A 22344-nucleotide genomic window follows, 5' to 3' on the forward strand; every position below is an offset into this window, starting at 1 on the left:
TATTTGGCTCTTATGTAGTGGAAGACCTATTAAAAAAGGTTCAGAAGATATTGTCTGAGGTATGTCTTTGTAATTTGATAACATCCAAAACTATGAAGATGAGACCGATAAATAAAATACACTGAAATTACTTACCTTGGAGGTAATATTGAATTCAAAATACACTCTATTGACTGTTTAACAATTTCATCTTCTTTCCTTGCTCCTGGAAGAATACATTTTGTTGGGCTTATTTTTATGTGTGCCTGTGTAAATAAGATTGGGTGAATAAATATTCAAGTTTTGAAAGTCAATTTTAAGACGTATATTTTTTATTAATATTTTCTATAATTTGTATGATTCTGTCAGTAGCAGGATCATTTACAGTCAGCTGTTCTCATACTTCGAGCACCAAAACCAGATAGACCAAAACTAGGTATGGTAAACCATCTCTATTCTTCTCCATGATGTTTATCCCCCAAACTCAAATCTGAAGAAAACCACCACCATTTGAATATTTGCATTTTGGATGACCAAATGATGGTTTCTCTCATATGGAATGCTTGGGTATACGTTTATGATCACCCTGATTTACACTTAGAGAAGCCAATTAACCAACAAATCTGTATGTCTTTGGAGTGTGAAAGGAAACTGGAGTACCCGGAGAAAACCCACACGGTCACAGGGAGAACATACAAATTCCATACAGCCAGAACCCCTAGTCAAGATCAAACCCATGTCTCTGACACAGTAAGGTAGCAACTCTACCACTGCGCCACTGTGCTACCCAAAATTCTAATTCCCTGACTGGGAAACAAACCCGGGGTTCTGAATCCTAGCCACCAGACCACCAAGGATCCCATCTGTTTGAGAAAAAAATATTAAATAAATAGACCTGCGACTCAACTTACACAACGTTACTTACTTACTAAGTCATCCTGTATTGGATAAAGTAGTGAAAAAAAGCATAGGCTGACTTACAACAGAATGTTTTATCAGAGAATATGTTGAAGTTGACCTGAGCTGTTCTGAACCAGTTGCATGTAGTTGGCTCTCCATAAGGTTAGGGTCAAGTAAGCAGGTTGTAATATGGTTTCAGAGACTTCCAATTTCCAGTCCCCATGAGCAGGGAAACAGCCAATGAGCAAATGGATTATGCTGACTGAGGGCTAGATTCATGCCAGTGAAATTATATTCCGACTGGAATTTTGTAATCAGATTTGTAAATCACAAACTTTACCCCCTACATCTTTAGGCCTATGTTCTCTGATCCCTTTTCTCATTGCTGTTCTCATTGAAGTTTTGAAATTAAACAAGGCTTTTGACATGTCCTGCATGGTAGGTTAGTCTGGAAGGTTAGATTGCAAAGGATCCAAAATGAGTTAGCCAAATGGACACAATTCAGGCAGAGCGAGAGCAGTTTTATTCAAATAGGAGACCAGTGACCAATGGTGTGCTGCAGGGATTATTGGGTCCACTGCTGCTTGTCATTTATATTAATGATTTGGATCTCAGCGTTATAAACATGGTTAGTAAGTTTGTGGATGGCTCCAATATTGGTTGTGGAGTGGACAGAGAAGGGAATAAAGAGGTAGGGAGGCTAAATGCTACAGCAAGCTTCAGGAAGTGCTTGTCCTATTCCTGCCAATGTTTCTTATATTCTCATGTTCTTACTAAGCTTGTTCACCTTATTCAGTGTAGTTGCAATATGAGAGCATGGCTATTCATAAGTGAGGGGAGTACGAACCCGCACACAACCATTCACTCATTCCACCACCAATACAGTGTAGCAGTGGTTTGTACCATCTACATGACACACTGCAGCATCTCAGCCAGACTCCTTGGATAGCACCTTCCAACCCCATGATATCTACCAGCTAAAAGGGCAAGGGCAGCAAAAGCATGGAAATACCACTGCCTGGAAGTTGTCCTCCAGGCATACACATCCTGACCTGGACATATAACATCGTTCCTTCACCATCGAACTCTCTTCCTAAAAACATTGTGGACATACCAAAATCACAAAGATTGCAGCAGTTCAAGAGGCAGCTCACTACCACCTTCTCTAGGGCAATTATAGATGGGCAGTTAAATGCTGGCTCAACCAGAGAAGCCCATCTCCCTTGAATGAATAGAAATAGATCAGCTATGATCAACTGAATGGCAGAACAGGCTTGAGAAGCTCAGTGGCCTACTCTTGCTCCTATTTTCTTATGTTCTTGGTCTGATATAGAGAAAGTAATATTCATGCCAAGTATATGATAGGCAATGACCAACTCTGGCAAGTCACCCCTTCAACATTCAAAGCCACTGCAACACGCAAATCCCACTCCTCCCCATAACTATCAACATCCTGGATGATATTACGATGAAACTTCCACATTTATACCGTGGCTATAAGCATGTGGCAAATTACTTATCCGATTGTCCAACTTTTTTTAGTTTCTACAAGTGTCAAGTTATATGTGTGATGGATGTACACCTCACAAGAAATTCATGATCACCTAGGATAAAGCAAACTGTTTAAATACCACAAACTCCGCTGTCTCCATCACCAATACACAATGTCCACATTATGTACCAACTACAAAATGTACTCCAGCAATTCACTTGTTTGACAACACTTCTCTATAATCTTTTCTACCAATGTGGACCAAGACAGTGTGCCCATGGATACAGCTGCATGGGCCGATGGAAATAGTTGCATTTTCCAAGTGATATGTGATCCAAAGTTAAAAATATAAAGCAAGACTTTCATCATGACTGGCTAAAATTTAAATCACCTTACCTATGGGCTACTACTTGACCACAACACAGCATGGACTTAAGTCAGCAACAGCCTAAATTATAGTTTGATCTACAGTGATCGATGGTCTGCATTGACTTGGTGAGCCAAATATCCTGTTTCCATGCTATATCTCCAAACTAAACTAATCCCTAAGCTAATTTATGAAGTGCTAACCTTGCCTGAAAAGGCCATGTTCCATGGGAGAATCATTTCCATATGTTAAAGAGCAATGGTCCTAATATTGACCACTCTGTAACTTCAGTGTTTCCGTCACCCAAATCAAAAGCATCTATTAATTAGCTCATTGGTTTCTGTTATTAAGCCAACTTCCATGCTTATTTCAGGTGAGAGGGGAAAGATTGAAAAGGGATCAAAGGGGCAACTTCTTCACACAAAGGATGGTGTGATATGGAAAAAAACTGCCAAAGAAAGTGGCTGAGGCGAGTATAATAAAATTTAAAGTACATTTGGGCTGGTAAGTGGAAAGGAAAGTTATGGGCCAAATGCAGGCACATTGGACTAGCTCAGGTGGACATATTAGTCAACATGAACAATTTGGGCTGAGGGGTCTTGTTTTTGTGGTGTAAACTCCTTTACATTTTTCTCTGTGGCATAGTATACGAATAAGCCTCGGTGGGCCATTTTGAATAAGGCTCTGTGAAATTGCTAATGCACATCACAAACAGCATTTCATTTATCAGCGGAATATTATGTTGAGAAACTCGATTGAATGTACCAGATTTGACTTGACCTTTGCACATCAATACATGCTATTTTTAGTTAATTTGTACATTTCTGAATTAGTATTATTTTCCCCATGAAAGCCCCAAGGAACTTAAATCGACATCATTGCTTGGCCATAGTTAGCAAATACATTTATTTTTGATGTAGAGCTGCATCACTGGCAAATCAGTCCACTGATATCATCTGCTTCCAAGGGTCATGTCTGGGCTCTTCGTTTATAGAGTCATAGAGTGATATGGTGTGGAAACAGGCCCTTTGGCCCAACCTGCTCACAACGGGGCATGTCCCAGCTACACAAGTCCCACGTGCCCGTGTTTGGTCCATATCCCTCCAAACCTGCCCTATCCATGTACCTGCCTAACAGTTTCCTAACTGTTGGGATAGTCCCTGCCTCAACTACCTCCTCTGGCAGCTTGTTCCATACACCCATCACCTTTTATGTGAAAATATTACCCCTCAGATTCCAATTAAATCTTTTCCCCTTCACCTTAAACCTATGTCCTCTGGTCATCGATTCACCTACACTGGACAAGAGACTCTGTGCATCTATTCCTCTCTTGATTTTATACATCTCATTAAGCACCCTCAGCCTCCTACTCCAAGGAGTCCCAGCCTACTCAACCTTTCCCTATAGCTCAGACCCTCTAGCCCTGGCAACATCCTTGTAAATCTTCACTGTATCCTTTCCAGCTTGACATCTTTCCTATAACATGGTGCCCAGAACTGAACATAATACTCTAAATGCGGCCTCACCAACGTCTTATACAACTGCTACATGATCTCCCAACTTCTATACTGACTGATGTAGATGACTGATGAAGGCCTTGGTTGAAACATCTGCTGTGAGAATATTCCTATCTCTTTAATTAAGTACTCCCGATTACTCGAATTGAAGTAGATTCAGCAGTGATCAAGCGTTATACTAAAAATATCCCGATGCAGCCAATTATCCTGGGAAAATTCAGTTGCATTGGGTTTACGCAAACGGTCTTCCGATAACTGAAGTTATCTATTTGCATAGTCCCTTTCTCGTCTAACATGCCCGTATTGTTTCTCCGTTGCCTTTTACTGATCACGGTACTTTAATACACACCCCACTGAAGAATGGTTATCCGTTCATTTTAAGTACATAGAAACATAATTATGGCTTTCAAATTTTGCAAGAATGTTTCAGTTTACACTGCTCACGAATCAATGTTCATTTAAAGTTACCAACAAAGCAGATACTCATTGTTCAATAAATAATCAAGATAACACCCAGGGCGCTGGTCTAGTCAGGGTCAGGAAAAGATAACGTTTTACAATCCATTACATATAAACTTTCCAAATATAAATATCTGGTTCTACTGCGAGCAACAAAACTAAGAACATCGCATTTCGGAATATAAACAATTTGCATCATTAAACTGGTTTATTTTAATTTACAGTTTCAATCAACTCTTCATTCTAAAATGTAATTACCTTAACTTGAATTTGCACGCATTGAAAAACACATGGACAAAAGGTCTGGTTAAATACTTGCCTGGGAAGGCGATGCTCCAGTGTGCGCGCTCAGTAGAGCTGGATTACGAAACTTCAGCAGGGTTTCTGAGGCTGGAATCATTGTTGGGACCTTCCTTGATAAGATGAAGTCGCGGTCAGAATTAGCAATTGGCTCCAACTAGGAAACAAGGTTCCGGAACAAGGGTCACACGTGGAGGTCGGGCTTGGCGTCCAGCAGTGTAACAATACATCTCCAGGGGAACCGTATGCGTAAACCCCGCACCCGCTGAGCCCCGTGTACGCACTGCTTTCGGCAGGTAGTGAGAATATGCACAAGTGTACACCTTGACTGGCACATCATTGTTGTGCCTTCTTGTTCCTTCTTCGGCAAGGGCTCCGGGTGCATAGCAGGTATTTAATATCTTAGCTGGGGTACCCAAAGCTTGACAGTTGGATTTACACACCGGGTTTGGACACCTGATCCCCCTCCTGGACTAGGATAGGGTGCTGCTGGAGACCTGCTGCCTCACAGAGCCAGAGACTCCATCCCTGTCTGGGTTTGCACATGCTTGAGGTGACTGATTAGAATTTCTCTGAATGCTCCAATCTCTTCTCACATCCTCAAAACAAGCAGGATTGGTAGGTTAATTGGCCTCTGTGAATTTCCCCTATTCTGTAGATGAGACAAAATTGATGAGAAAATAGAAATAATTCAATGGTGTGGATGGGTGGTTGATGGCCAGCATGGATGTTGGACTGAAGCGATATCTCTCGATTATCCTGTGACTCTATGAGCTGGGAATGGACAAACAATGTTTTGGGCCGTTACCCTTCTTCAGACTGATCTCGATGATTGGGTCAAAGGTTTTTAGGAGGGTGATGTTCAATTGTTTGCTGACAGTTTGGGGTCGGGAGGGTGTTCCTTGTATCCAACTCCTACAGAAAACGAGAGCCATTTTCTATTCCATCTGCCCATCCTAAATTGATTGGCTATTGTGGGTGGGGGGGGGGGGGGGGGGGGGGGGGGGGAGACGGACGAACAAAAAGTGACACTACAGGTTTGGTTCCACCTCTTCCTGGTTTTGTGAATGATGGGCTTGGCCTTGTTGCTATTAAATGTTCCATCAGTTGGACCATGTTGGACCACTGTCTCCAATAGAAAAGTTAATGTGTAAAGATAACTTGCAGCATCTTTTGAATCCCATGACAGAAAGCAAAGAACAAACAACACTGAGCTGAGCCAGACACCTTGTGTCACGTTTATTTCAGAAGCCCCTTTTACCTACATTCTCACCAATAATAACCTGTGTGCAGATAAGGCCAATGCGTCTGACCTTGGAGCTGTTATGGAGCTCTTGTGGCTGGACCTTCTCGTGAGGCTGCTGGCGAGTTGCCAGCGGTGACAGGCTGAATGCAAAACCAACGTGGGCGTGAAGGCTCCATAGTTGCTCCACATGGAATAGTGAAGGTGGATTCTGTGACATGGTTCCCTGAGCAGACTGTCAAAGTCACTACCAGAGTGTTTCATTACCAAAACTCTCAAACGAGCACCAAGATCTGGTTTGGCTAGTGATGAAAAGAGGCCTTCTCATCAGATTCTTCATTCACAACCAGAATCAGACCCTCTAATGCTTTCTGGAGATGGTTACTATGCAGATGACATGGAAATTCATCCCCTTGTGGACCGTGGTCTGGACAGGGCTGCAATGATCTTGGTCCAAGTTCATCCTGACCATCTGCATAACATAGGATTCAGTGCCTTTTGGCTGTTCACAGAGATAAGCATTGATTGCTGCTGGAAGATCTCTATGATAAGTACACTTTGGTGAGCCTGAAATTTGTTGGTCTTCCAGTGCAACAAGATGTCTGTAACCAAATACTGTCAACCGACGCCCTCCATGGTGCATGAGAACATGCTGAAGGATGTGCCGAATCTTGGTGTAGCCAAAGGTAAGCCCCTGTGAAAAGGACGACAGAAAAGGGTGCTGTCATCACCGAGCGTCTGTGCCCTGCCTGGTAACAGCCACTGAAACATTCTGCCACTGCAATGTTAAGAGATTGGGAATGCTATGAACGGAGTGTAAATGGTCCTTGATTATGTCAGCTGCCTTCCTGAAGCAGTGTGAAAGGTAGATGGAAATGAAACAACATGACATTGATATATTGGATGTGAATGTATTGAATTGACATATTGTATGTAAATATGTTGAATAGCTCGGAACTGAAAATGAAAATAATGACATGTCTTGATTGTATTTCTGCATTCCGTAATAAAGAATTCTTGGGAGAAAAAAACTGAGAGCTAAGTAATTTAAATTTCAAACAAATCCATCTGACATCTCAAGGATTGATCATTTTAACATGTCAGAAAACCTGAAGATTTAAGAAGGTTATTTTTACATGATTTTTGCGAGGAGATAGGTTTATGTTGTTTGATAAGGTTGCAGTTTTTACGGGCAGTTTAAGTACATCTAAGTGCATTTTTATTTTTACTTCAGCAGGTCCCACTAACAACCGTTCAGTGAACTACACTTTATTGCTTTCTTTATTCTGAACAAACACAGATGTATAAAACTGAAATATACTCCATAACATTTATTTTTTTAAATAGTAGTGGGACTGTTTTTGAAGTTCTGGCACTAGGTACATTTCACTAATGTAATTTATTTCCAAGTTAAAAAACAATGTGTTAACTTATTTTCCTGGTTGACTCCTGAACTACAAGTTCAAGGTCAAGTAACCATTTTTTGTAATGTCTCAGCTCCATTTCAATAGGTTTTCATGAGTTAAGAAAATAAATGGCAAAGTTCAAATACCTTGCTCCATAATCTTTGAAGAAAAATTAGTAAACTTACACAAACAAGGATACAATGTATAAAATCTTTCCCCTTCACCTTAAACCCATGTTCTCTGTTTTTTTAATCCTTTTTTTTCCTTAATTTCAAACTGGTAGTAACTTTTAAGCTATTTTTTCCCACTACTTAAATTCTGGAGAAATTGAAAGGGCAGAGAAAGATTTTCCAGATTATTGTAGAAACAAGGTGATGCAGATGCTTGTTTATACAAAAGGACACAAAGTGCACAAAGTGCTGGAGCAACCCAGTGGGCCAGGCAGCATCTCTGGATAATATGGACAGGTGAAGTGTCTCAACCCGAATGACACTTATTGTGTTGTAAAATTTTATTATTCAGCGTTATTTCACTGACCATAATTACAGCTTGGAATTGATCTTATTACATCTCTCTGGGATCTGATGTTTAGTAAGGAATATGGTCTTACCCTGGCTGTCTTTCCAGCTCTCTGTGCCTCCATGACCACCATAAATATGAATCTTCACACAGCTGCACTACTTATCCTCTGGGCTTGTCTGAGTCACTCAACCTAGAAGATGGTATAGATTAACTTGCTGGGTTCCAGAGGTAAAATTCATCTCACTTAATTACATCTGTCAGGAACATTTCAGTTATCAGCTCATCATGTTTACATCAGATTTAAATAAATAAAGACGTGTTATAAATGAGGAATGTAAATAATAATTTTGGAGAGCATTGCCAGAAACACGACATTAATAGCGATAAGAGCAAAATAAATTTAGGGTCAGGAATAAATGCATTTTGCAAATGATGTCGCTAGGGTATGTAGTAGAGTGTATCAATAGATTCCTCATACACATTCCAGAAGTGCAAAACCTTGTCCAGCACCTGGTTGTCCACCTCTCAACGATCATCGCAAGGATTGGCTTCCTCACATGTGGATAAGTTGAAGCAAAAACAAAGTCAAACATTAAAATCTGCTGTCAGGAGTTAGATTTGTTATTGCAGTAGCTGTGGGCTGTTGTAATGGCACAGCACAAGACAACAGCGTTATTTGATGGCATAGGGATGAGTTTCTCAAGGCTGCACTAATATTTAGATTGAAATCTATTTGACAAGCATTTTATTCCAGCTCCAACAAATTTGATCTTTCAATCGTTAGTCAACCATTTCTGCTCCTCCCTTCCCCTTGCCAATATTGCTGTTGACATTTCTGATATGCCAGTGGTGATTATAAGATAACAGATATTGTACATGATAGGTGTCTCACATCTACTCATGAGTGCACATTCTCTGCTGATACTTAAACTCAGGCCTGTTTACTCATTAAAATTATCCTGTTTTCACATGAACACAAAGTTCCCTCTATTTGAAAGCAGATAGCTGCAAAAATGTTAATATTAGTTAAATGGTAAACACTGGAGTAGCACTAATTATTTTCAGTTAATAATGAAAGACATTTGAATTGAAAATGTGCTCACCACATTTTATTTTTTGTAAAATCATTTTTTGAATGTGCTCACCACATTTTATTTTTTTGTAAAATCAGTTTTTAACATTAGGCTTTAGTCAGAAAGTATCCCCAAGCTAATTTACTTATCCAATGCCAAATGCATTCATGTATACAATTACCAATCACTGAGGGTGTACTCAGTTTTCAATTAAGATAAAGAAGAAAAGTGAATTTAAGATTCCTGTGAAATATGTTCAGGTAAAATCATGATATTTTAGAAATATTCAAGAGGTCATGTGAATAGTGAAAAACAAAGTTAATGCTCCAAATTGTGCTTATTGACAGCAGGTAGTTATGAAGAAAATAGTCAGCTATATGCTGCCTGCACCTCATCACATCTCGGGCCTTCCTATGTGCCCATTGAAAGGTGGAGGTCCAAGGTGAGCTGAGGTTCAAGAGCTGATGTGTTTTAGCTCTGCCCCATTCTAGACTCACTGCTGAGCCCATTGATGCATAGAGGGCTCAAGCACATTCTCCTCCAGCCACTAGCATGAGACTAGCTAGAGAGTGTGGCAGGGGAACAGCTGATCATCTATGAGAAAGCTACTGCAGTGAAGTGCTTTATAGATTTTATTTTATTATAATGCCTTTAATTAATGATTGCTTTTAAATGATTTTATTTTCATTTTTTAAACTTCTTGATATCTTACAAGTGATTTAAATCTAATTGACTAGTTTGACCATCAACAACACTGGAAAACTATGAAAGTGTGTTTGACAGCTCTCAAGGCATGCCTGGGGCAGAGCCTCAGTAGTTCAGTTTAGTTTATTGTCACGTGCACCGAGGTACAGTGAAAAGCTTTTGTTGCGTGCTAACCAGTCATCAGGAACACAAGTCATGATTACAATCGTCCCCTGATTGAGGTCTGTTTGTTGCTCAGTGACCACTGCACCTAGAAGATGACGTTTTTGGGTGCATGAGTTAGCTCTACTAGTCGCCTTTCCTAGAGAAAAGTAATTGCGGGAGGGTGGGCAGCATATTCAGAACCCGATTTACTCTCAGGAAGAAATATCCAGTGGTATTTAACTCAAAGTCTTCATCATTCTGCACAACAGAAGAAGTCCATCTGCTGTAGAATCACGAATCCCTGAAGTTTGGTCTTGGGTTAGAATTAAATGTCTCTTTCAGATTTTTGAAGGATCTAGAGTTAAAGAATACTTGAGGACATTGATGCCATTGACAGGCACTAAGTCCAGTTGGCAACAGGACATTTTCACGCAATATATTTGCCACCATCTCTCAGGATACCCAGGACTCCATGTAAAGCTGATGTTCCAGTATATTGTGGAAAGTTATCCCTTGTATGCAAACTCTGCTCCTGTGAGTCGCAGCTCTCTGCTGCTTTCCTCTCTCCCATGGAGCTACAGGTCTGTGTCCAGCAGGTTGTTTCTGCTATTATAACCATATAACCATATAACAATTACAGCACGGAAACAGGCCCGTTCGGCCCTACCAGTCCACGCCGACCACTTTCTCTGACCTAGTCTCATCTACCTGCTCTCAGACCATAACCCTCCAATCCCCTCCCATCCATATAACTATCCAATTTACTCTTAAATAATAAAATCGAGCCTGCCTCCACCACTTCCACCGGAAGCTCATTCCACACAGCCACCACCCTCTGAGTAAAGAAGTTACCCCTCATGTTACCCCTAAACTTTTGTCCCTTAAATTTGGCGACCAGAACTGCACACCATACTCCAGATTCGGCCTCACCAATGCCCTATACAATTTCAACATTACATGCCAGCATTGTTCCCATGTTTGTTAGATGTTAATACATTAACACTTCGGTCATGCTACTGTCACACAGCATGCCCAAACTTGATATTGCAGTGAAAATCATGTATCTTATCCCTATCATTTTGTTTTTTCTGTTTTGATACCATTTCTTCCTCTTTCCTGAGCTGATTGCGTTTCAATTCTCATACTTTGTCTTCACCCTATTTTTTTTGTCAGAAACAAGGTAGCAGGTAACAGTCTTAAGGATTTTAAGTAAATCAGAGTCCATTTCCGGTGACAAGTTAGAATTTAAATAAATATTGTGCTGACAACACCACTACTTCATTTGGTGCCTGATTACCACACTGTCACCGGCATTAGTTCATATCTGTGTATAGTATGGTACATTTTGAGCACCTGTTTCTATTTTGCCATTACTATGGTTCCCCCCCGGCAGCCTCCTAGGTATCATATCTTCCGCCAGTAAGATAATTTGATTGATTGAACTTACATTCATACATCTTGTATTATAGCCAAGAAACTTTAACTTTTTACATCAAACTGTGAGTGATTCATTGTGTAAAATACTTCACTCTCTCAAATCCGTTTGAAATGCAATATCAACTGTCCTTAGAGCAAATGTGTCAATTGTACAAAGCATTCAGAAACAGCTACATTCCTACAACTATCAGGTTCTTGAACCAACCTGCACAACCTTTCCAGATCCGAAACATCACCAATTCCTTTTATCCAGAGATGCACTCTCAACGAAAGGCCAAGATCTAAGACTTTCAAGACAGATGATCCCACACTGTGCAAGATTCTTGAACCACCCTGCACAACCCCAATCACAAGCCTACCTCAGCACCGAAAAACTACAGACTTTGCTCGACCATGTTTGCTCTACCTACATTTTTGTACTACGAAGCTCTAATTTACTTAGAATAACTGCCAGTTTATTGGTTATTTATACATTTTTTTCTTGCCGTTGCATCTAATGTACCCATTAATCTGCTGCATGAAATAATTTAATTTCCAGTGCAAATGGCAAATAGACACTCTTGAATCTTGGTTCTTGAATGTTGAACCCTGTCTTCATTAAGAGGGCTGCTATAGAGATGGTCTACAATTTCAAGTTCCTTGGCATCCCTTCACAGTGACCTGGCAATCAAAAAAACACATGTGCATTTACTTTCTTTGGCATCTATGAAGATTCGGCACAAACACAAGGAATCTCTGAAATCTCAACATATGTGCTATCAAAAGTATTTTGATGGAATGCATCTCAGTCTGGTATGGCAATGGCTCTGCTCTTAACCACCTGAATCTGCAGAGGGTGGTGAACACACCCCTGTTCTTCACAGGATTGTCACTTCCTCCAAACATCTTCATGGTGTGCGGCATCAGGAAGGCTGGAAGCATGGTTGAGGATGCTCATCACTCTGGCCATTCCCCGTTCACTCTTCTACCTTCTGGTTGAAGATATAGGAGCTTGAAAGCCTAGACCTAAGAACAGCCTCTGCCCCATTGCTATCAGACTCCTGAACTAATCACATCTTTCACACACCTTTCTCAGAGGTGCTACCACATACTCTTCCACTTAAGTCTACCTCATTTGGTCATTCCGTTATTGTACATCAACATTATTTTGGACTACTTGGATTTTGCACAACAATCTGCCAGCAGTCTGCTGTTTTACACTGCTTGTTGTGTTCATAGCTGTATTTATCATTACTGTATGTATACTGTTTAGTCTGTGAGCTTCATGTGAGCAAGGAATTCCATTGCACCTTGGTATATGTGGCAATACACTAATCTTATCCATTTGACAATCTAAAAACACAATCACAATCAAAATCCTAATAATACTTTATTAGCCAAGTATGTTTTGCAACATACGAGGAACTTCATTTGCCAAACAGTCATAACAATAAAAAGCAATAGGACACACGAAATATATTTTAACATGAACATCCACCACAGTGACTCCTCCACATTCCTCACTGTGATGGAAGGTGAAAAAAAGTTCAATCTTTCCCTTGTCTGCCAGCAGTCAGGGAGCTCTAACCTTATGTTGACGGGATGATCTTGACTCCCGTAGTTGGTGGAGGACATTCCTCATCGGGGCGATCCAGCTCCCCCGCATTGGCGATCTACCCCGGGTCGGGACCAGTCGAACCTCGTGCAGCTTGGAACTCCCAACCGGTCTCAACCCGAGACTGCGAGCTCCTTGATAAGTCTGCAGGCCGCGTTGGAGCGTCGATCCCAGGCAAGAAATCGCACGCTCAAATGTTAAGTCCACGCCCCTGCAGGGGTTAAAGGTCAGTCCCAGGCAAGGTCTTCAGCTCCACGATGTTAGGCCGCAGAGCTAATCCGGAAAGCATTCGGATCTCAAGAGATTGAAAAAAAAAATCCCCCGACCCCCTCCCCCACCCCCCACATAAAACAAACCAGAGAACATTGACACAAACTTTTAAAACTTACCAAAAATAACAAAAAGAGTTCAAAAAGGAGACAGACAGACTGCTGGCGAGGCAGCCATCATGCGGTGCCCACTGGTGGTAACTACAAAGGGGTTTGATCAAAATTCCTTTATAAGCAATTGTAATTAACAAACTTGTCCAAACTGCCTAAATTGGAAAGAAAAATCTGAGAGTTCAGCACAGCAAGGTTTATGTCACATTCCCTGCACTGTTCACAGACGATGGCAATTTATTTGTAAGTATAAAAAATAAAACACATCAAAGTGAAAATTGTCAAAGTGGTAGATAGCCAGAAGGTCAAGAAAGTTTCTAATGTTACAAGATCTGCAAACATCACAAAACAATGATTTTCGCCAAAAGGCAGGACAAACAAAACTTAATCCACAACATAAATCTGTGCCCAATATTGTTTTAGTCCTGAGGATGAACATTTGAATCCAGATGTACCCACAAAGGAAACCAAAATATAAACTGAATTGAGGATAAGCCAAATATTCTACCTTCTGAAAGAAAAATGAAACCCATCATCTGAATCCACTTATTTTTGGTATTATTTTGTGAATCCACTGCAAATCATCATACTACTGCAACTTGTGTAAGATGAGGTGGTTTCTGTTCTAAATTCTTTAGTACATATTATATTGGGTTTGGCACATAATTATTTGTATTCTCAGAATAGTGTACCAATATCTTTTGATATTCGACAAAAATAATTTACAAGGTCGACACGATGAAACCAGCGACCAGCTTGTGTCTGAGCTAAGATGCCTGGAAATAAAGATATTAATCTGTGGTCATTGTTCACACCACCACAGACAGCTCATTCAATCCAGGATTGGTGGTGAGAGGGTCAGAGAGGCTTTGGGAGGGGTGATATATGGTTCTTGAGTATTTGGTTGGAAAAGCATGCAGAGAATGGGTCTTGTCCCATCAGCAGCACATAATCACCAAAGGGGCAGCATAGTGTTATTCAGCCTGAGTCTTCACATCAATTTCAGACCCAGGCTCCTCTTGAGTATCGTTTAAAGTCCTATTCTCTTCCATATTATATAAAGCTTAGAAGAATCATGTAACAGAAGCACAGAAGCTACTTAGAATGGGGGCTTCAATGTCCTCACCTAGCAAGGCTTGAAAACACCACAGATGAGATACCAGGCTGAGTACTAACGGGCCTATAGAGTCCCTGCACGTAAGGTCATAAGGTCAAAGGGCGTGACGCACGGAGTCGCTTAAGTGTCCTGGGGGACAAGCAAGCTTCCGGCATACACTCGCCATACAAGCAAAAGAACGCCATACGTTCTTACCTGGAAAATACCGTCAAAATGGTACTTTTTGTGCTGCCTGCCCCGCTGAGTTACTCCAGCATTTTGTCTACCTTCAATTTAAACCAGCATCTGCACTTCTTTCCTACACATTTTGTCCGTTCCACTGCAGAATCTCCTCTATGTATGTCTACTCTGAAGAAGTTCTCCTCCTCTCTCCAACGAGAGTTCAGCAACATCCTCTCTCACTGCTCCCCCTCTGTGATTCCTCTATATTATTTTGTCCGGCCAAACACTTGGCCATTCTTTTCTCCATAACTTCTTCCAGCCTGGCTACACTCCCTGCCTCCATTGTCTTCCAATTCCAGCATTTAAGTGAGCTGATTTAAATCCCTCCACCACTGGTATCCATAACCTTAAAGGCTTTGCAAAAATATATTTTGAAATCTAACCAGAGCCATTGCAATTGGTCTCCTGTGTACCAAAGCAAGAAAAAGGAACTGTAAAATATAAGTAAGCTCTTTTTCATTAAGCCCTAAGGAAAAACACAAAGTGCTGGAGTAACTCAGCAGGTCAGGCAGCAACCCTGGAGAACATGGACAGGTGATGTTTTGAGCCGGAACCCTTCTTCAGATCAGTCTGAAGAAGGGTTCGAAACCTGAAACGTCGCCTATCCACGTTCTTCAGGGATGCTACCTGACCTGCTGAATTATTCTGGCATACATGTCTTTCTCTGGTATAAACCAGCATCTGCAGTTCCTTGTCATTACAAGCCCCAAGGAACAGTGATTTGTGAGTTCTGCAGCAGCTATCTGGCTTATCATCTGTCATCAAAAGAGCATCTTAAACTTAAATGTCATCTTCATCATGGAAAGAGGTCCCAAAGAACACTACGACAAATGGCACAAAATAACACAAGGACAAATTAGTCCACCCAATCAATGAGTAAGGGTAGGGAGAATATAGGAAATAGGTTGCTGGGGGTTATGGAAAAAATACCGCAGCTCAGAGCCAGACCTCAGAACCAGAGCAGAGAGAACCATATTCCATAAGTCATTTCCAGAAAGGTGGAAACAAAATAGAAAAATTGAATAAAAAAAGGTCTGCTTCACAAGGAGAGAAATATTGAGGAATATGTCCTGTCTATTTTCAGCTGTGAGATGAATTATTTACTTTGATATGAAGAATTAAAACAAAAATAGATTTATTTCGAAAAATGTTAACATTCTGTTAAATATCACTGTAAAGAGTTACAAGAGTGCTGATGCATAAAACATAAAAAATTAAAATGCTGTATGTCAAACGGTGTTTTGGCCTTTATTTCATTTTCATGTTGGGGTATGTAGCATGAAGTTTGCAGCTGTACTAAGTTTATTGGGATGAAGTTAAACAGCCTGTTGTGATTAAGCAGTATAATTATGTGGTGCCATTCATAAAGATTTTTGGGTGGGACTGAGGTGATGCAAGTTTACTGGCAATTTTGGCTTCAGAGTCTCTGGCAAAATTCTGGCAGAATTCTGGAAAAAAACTGTGACAATTCAACGGCTGCTGGGACCGAAGCCATAGTAGGTGCTTGCCTGCAGTACACCGCTTGTCCCCCAGAAGGCGTTGCATGGCAACAGTACGGGTCAGGGGTCGTTGACCTTGCGTGCCGTGCAAGGGCTCTATATCCAAACTGGGTCCGTATCAGGCACCAAGTAAATCAACATGAGGGATAAACTACAAGCTCATCCTCTTCTACTAACCCTTGCAAATGCATTTGTCTACGTTAGCATTGATAGAAGACATCATTCTGGAGACAAAGTTCCAGCCTCAAACTATGGCCACTCTCCACCATGCTATGTGGCACCATTGTGGTAAATAGGATAAACGTGGAACAGTGTTACCTCATGACATGGCAGATATCTCACTCTGCTATTACTTTCAAGATAGCTCAGCAATCCCGGTTCAATAAGGAATGTAGAAGAGCAAGTCAGGATAACATCCAGGATACCGAAACATAAGGTGCCCACCTGAAGTGGCACTAACTCACCTGCACATCAGTGGTCAATTTGGATGTTGCCTGAACCACTCGGCTCCATTCCTGATTGCAACTGTGGTCCGAATGAAAGAGCTGGATTCCAGAGGTAAGGTGAATGACATCCAAACAACATTTAATCAAATGTACCATCAAGGCACTCTGATAAAACTGAAGGGAAACACGACAATGACTGGAGCGTACCTTGCATGAAGGAAGGTGGTTGTAACTATTGGAAGCCAATCATTCCTCCCCCAGGGCATCACTACAGTGTCCAAGGTCCAAACACCCCTTCTGCCACCATCTCTGCAACTTGAAATGATCTTTTAATCTCTGTTTCCCAGTTCTGACGAGGGTCTCGGACCAAAATCATTAACTCTGTTACCCTTTCTATAGATGCTACCTGACCAAGTTTGGATTTAGGATTCTGCCATCTGCAGTGTTTTTAAAAAAATTATCAAGACATCTTTACCGCTTCATCAATGACTTTTCTTCCATTGTAAGGTCAAAAGTGGCTTGATGATTACACAATGCTTAATTCCACTTGCAGCTCCTCAGCATATGAAATAGACTATGCCTGCAAGCAACAAGACCTGGAAACACTCATCACTAAAGTTCTTATCAGTAACCATCTCCAACAAGATGGTAACCATCAGTAACCATCTCCTGTATAGTCAAAGGCATTTTCCAGCATCTAGTGTCTTACACCAAATTTCCTGAAAATTACTATTGACCAGTAAGTCACCTGAACCAGCTGTATAAATATTGTGGCCATAAGTGCAGATCAGAGGCTGGGTATTCTGTAGCGAGTGACTCACCTTCTGATACTCCAAGGCCTTTCCACCATTAAGAAGTCACAGATCAGGAGCATAATGGAACATCTCCACTTGCTTCAACATCCAAGGAAATCCACATCATCCTAGACTATGCAGCTTTCTTGAATGGTACCCATTCCACAGTCACTATTTCCACTATTGATGCATAGCAGTAGTTTATATATTTTCAATATGCACTGCAGTTATTTGCTTACACTATTTCAACAGCACCTCCCAAACTCACATCCCCTTCCACTAAGAAGCACAATGACTTTGAACATGTGAAAATCACAACCTACATGTTACCCTCCATCCTGACTCAGGAGTATATCAATTCTTCATTGTTAGACACAAAGTGCTGGAGTAACGCAGCAGGTCAGGCACATCTCTGGAGAAAAAGGATGGGAGACGTTTTGGGTTGGGGCTCGAAACGCCATGCATCCTACTTCTCCAAAGATGCTGCCTGACCCGCTGAGTTACTCCAGCATTATGTGTCTATCTTTGGAATAAACCAGCATCTGCAGTTCTTTGTTTCTACAATTCTTCATTCATCAATTCCTCATTGTTGCTGAGTCTAAATCCTGAAACTCCAACTCAACCACATTGTGGGAATGCATTCACTAGTGGGTCAAGGATGTGGTTCACCACCAGCTTTTCAACATCACTAAATTAACTAAACATCTGCTCCTGCTCACATTTTACTCTGGGCCTGATCCTATAAACTGAGAATTAAAGTCCACGAATCATTCATTGTCATATTCCACAGAAAGCATTGAGTTTAAGGAATTTTGATAAGAGTTTTCTATACTATTTATTGGATGCTTGTTGGAAATTCAGAAATGCATTTATTGTGTTGTTTATCAACGAACATAGACACTTTACACTCATGACATTTACAGCAACAAGACATTCAGCCCAATGAAACTAAGCGAGAACGTCTGCTCCACATGATCCCGTTTCCATTTCAGTTCATTTAACAGTATCCACCTTCCTTCGATTTTTTCCCTCCATCATATGTTTATCTAGCTTCTAATTAAATGCATCAGGCCATTCAGTCTGTCAAGTTTGTGTCAACCATCAACCACCTACTCAGATTCATTTTATGTTCATCTTTTTTTAAATTTTAATTCTCTCCACATGCTCATCAACTTCCAATACTCAATATTCTACACTCACCTAAACACTCAGAGCAGTTTACAGTGGCCGTTCACCTACCAACCCATAGGTTGTGTGGATTTGGGAGGAATCTGGAGTGCTGGCAGGAAAGCCACATGGTCAATGGGAGATCGTGCAAACTCACCACAGACAGGACTGGAGCTCAGGATTGAACCCAGGTTTCGTTTTTAGTGTAGGAAGGAATGGCAGATGCTGATTTACACGGAACACAGACACAAAATGTTGGAGTAACTCAGCGGCTCAGGCAGCATCTCTGTAGAGTTTTTTTGTTTTAATTTTAGTTTTTAGTTTTAATTTTAGTTTTAAAGTCACAGCATGAAAACAGGCCCTTCGGTCGACCATTAGTTTTTAGTTTTAATTTTAGTTTTAAAGTCACAGCATGAAAACAGGCCCTTCGGTCGACCAAGTCTACACTGACCATCAAATGCCTGTAGCCTTATTAATGTCAGATGTACTTCTTATAATCTGAATTACACTATTCACACTAGTTCACACTAGTTCTATGCTATTCCATTTTTACATCCACACCCCACACCGTGGCAATTTACAGAAACCAATTAACCTCCAAACCCCACGAATTTGGAATTAAGGCAGAAACTGGAGCACCAGGTGAAAATTGACGTGATCATAGGGAGAATGTGCAAATTCCACACAGACAGTACCCAAGGTCATGAACGCACACAGGTTTCCAGCATTGTGAGGCAGTGGCTCTACCAGCTCTGCGACTGCGCTGTACTTTGGTGAATATTGCAGTTATCACCCACAAAAATTAAGATGGAAGATAAAATTTCTGCAGTCAGATTTAAATGTGGTGTGGGAAATGTCCAAAATCCTAATAATTAAATACACTAACTATGCCGAGAGTCCTCGTGCGTTACATGGATCAGAAAGGCAATCAGTTTGGAGAGAAATGAATTTTTCTAGACACTGTTCTTGAACCTTTTTTAACCTTCAAATAGAAGCCAAAACCAAACCATCTGAAATAAGAAAATAGGTTACAACATCTGGGCGTCATCTTCCATCAAAATTATCCCAAAGGCACTCCTATATTTTAATCTACAGTATCATAATCTGCTTCTTTATCATTGTTTTTTAGCAAGGGACATCTGAACAAATTCTCCATGATCAACACCTTAAACAACATCAAAATATATAAGCAATACAATTTCAACTCTTTAGAAATATTATTTTTAGTGCCCAAGAATGAAAAATCAAAATAAAGGTAACATTATGATTCCATAAATTTCACGAATTATTCCAACGTGATCAGTTGTTGCAGAAGGATCATTTTGGGATGTAAAATATGCATTTGGTATTTATTCTTATGATAACCAGGTCTGAAGAATTTGGATTTGTCTGAAGCTGAAATAACCTGCCAAGTGATACTTCACCTCAGATGGATGACCTGGACATAAAACAAACAACACAATAATGGTTACATCAAAGGGAGCAAAAACCTTTCAAATATTTTAAAACTTTTTTTTATTAAGCAAGGAATTGTCATACGACATCTGGGCTGTGGGTTTTGTAAATTTATTTGATCCATTAGGACATAAGAAGTACATCTGACATTAATAAGGCTACAGGCATTTTTGTCAACAGTTCACATAACTCAAGGCTGCCTCCAATTAGCAATACAGTGTGGGAGATTTGCAGGTCCATCTCACAGCTTTTTGAAGGAGGTTCCACATGAGTGGGTCCTTTACCAATACATTGGGTTTATAAACACCAACTAATCCTTCCCACATGCCCACCTGAAGAATATCAGAACTGACAGCTGTTTAAATCTGGAGGGAAACTAATGACTTTTTAAGAGGCAGTCTTATCATCATTTGGCAAAACCTGATAATATAAAACCACCAAGGAGTAAAATGTTTATAAGTGTTCTTAAGTGCTCTAGCTTGTAGGTCGTTTTTAGAAGTTTCCATTGACAATATCTCTTTTATGTTTGCACTGACAGCGGATAAGCCTGTAATAAGGTGAACATATCTAGCCTGTAGCGTTAGTTTGGAGTCAGCAAATTGTGTACAAAGTATTCTCAGAAATTTTACATTTCTGTTTGCTTTAACTACTGATCTCACCTCCAGGATTGTCAGGAATCATAGAATATATTTTTTGGAAATAGCATTCACTGATGAAGAGCAGAGAAAATGCAAACATTTTAAATTCCCTTTAATACCAGTTGTGCTGTGCTTAATGGAAGGGTGGAATTGCAACATAAAAGCACTACGAACTCTATTTCCAACTATAGAGATAGTAGAAAGTTCTGCATCTTCAGTTTACTTGGTGCTCCAAATAAATCCTGGTGCAATTGACATTTCTCACACTGGCAAAAAGATACTTTTCCACCCAGGTTAGTCAACCAGCAGCATCTTGAAGTCAGTATTACTTGCCATTCTGTGTAGCTTTGGATTCCCGTCTGATGATGTTTTTCTCCTGGAAATGGAAAACTACGGTGGGTGGAAATCTTTCCAATAGTTTTGTATTTCACCCATGGAGTGGCAACATCTGAGCTTGCCTTCAGACAAAGTGTATACATCAAGGAAATTGCCTTGTAAACAAGTTTCTGATTATGGACAATAGGCACTTGCAAGGATTTCTTAAATGAGTGCGAGGTGCAATAATGCAGGAGGACAATAATCAACAATCGAGATCATCTATATCATTTCTATGCACGTTGTGATATTAAAAATGACAGTGATTGCAGACAAGGAAACGCTAACAAGAAATATTAAAGGACACCCATGGCCCGCACCTTGGTGGTGGGTGAAGGGAGGGATGTTTAGTTTAGTTTAGTTTAGAGATACAGAGCAGAAACAGGCCCTTCCACACACATTAGGGACAATTTCTTACAATTATACCAAGCCAATAAACCTACAAACCTGTATGTCTTCGGAGAGTGGGAGGAAACTGGAGCTCCCGGCGAAAACCACTCAGGTCACAGAGAGAATGTACAAACTCCGTACAGACAAGCACCCATAGTCAGGATTGAACCCAGGTCTCTTGCGCTGTCGGGCAACAACTTAACCACTGTGCAACCATGCCGCCCTGCCTCAGCATCATTATGACTACTGTACAGGAAATTTATCTGACTATTCAACAATATATATCTCAAATACAATCAACTACAAACAAAAATTAAAAATATCACAAACCTTGTGATTCATCAAAAAATGAATTGTGAGGTGAATGTTCTTTCATGCTTAGGTAAAAAAACTGTACCTTGTTGAACATGTCTCTTGCAAAGTGTTTTCAGCATGGACCCAAAGCTAAGCTTCGGACTCCCTTATCCCTCGGAAGGCACTGAATAAAAGACTTCACCACAAGCACATTATCTCAACTTCTTTTAGCACGAGAGGTAACAGTCAAAGTAGGTTTCTAATGCAAAGGTGAAAGTAAACCATTTGCCATCTGACTTAACGATCAAGAATACATGGGTTTGCCCTGATTTAATTAATCCCATTTGTTGAGAATTTGCATTTCTTCAAATAAGAAATATTTGCCCTTATAATTAAATCCACAATAGGCTTTCATATGAAATTGGAGTG

The sequence above is a fragment of the Rhinoraja longicauda genome, chromosome 5 (assembly GCF_053455715.1).
Source record: "Rhinoraja longicauda isolate Sanriku21f chromosome 5, sRhiLon1.1, whole genome shotgun sequence".
Taxonomy (NCBI): Eukaryota; Metazoa; Chordata; class Chondrichthyes; order Rajiformes; family Arhynchobatidae; genus Rhinoraja; species Rhinoraja longicauda.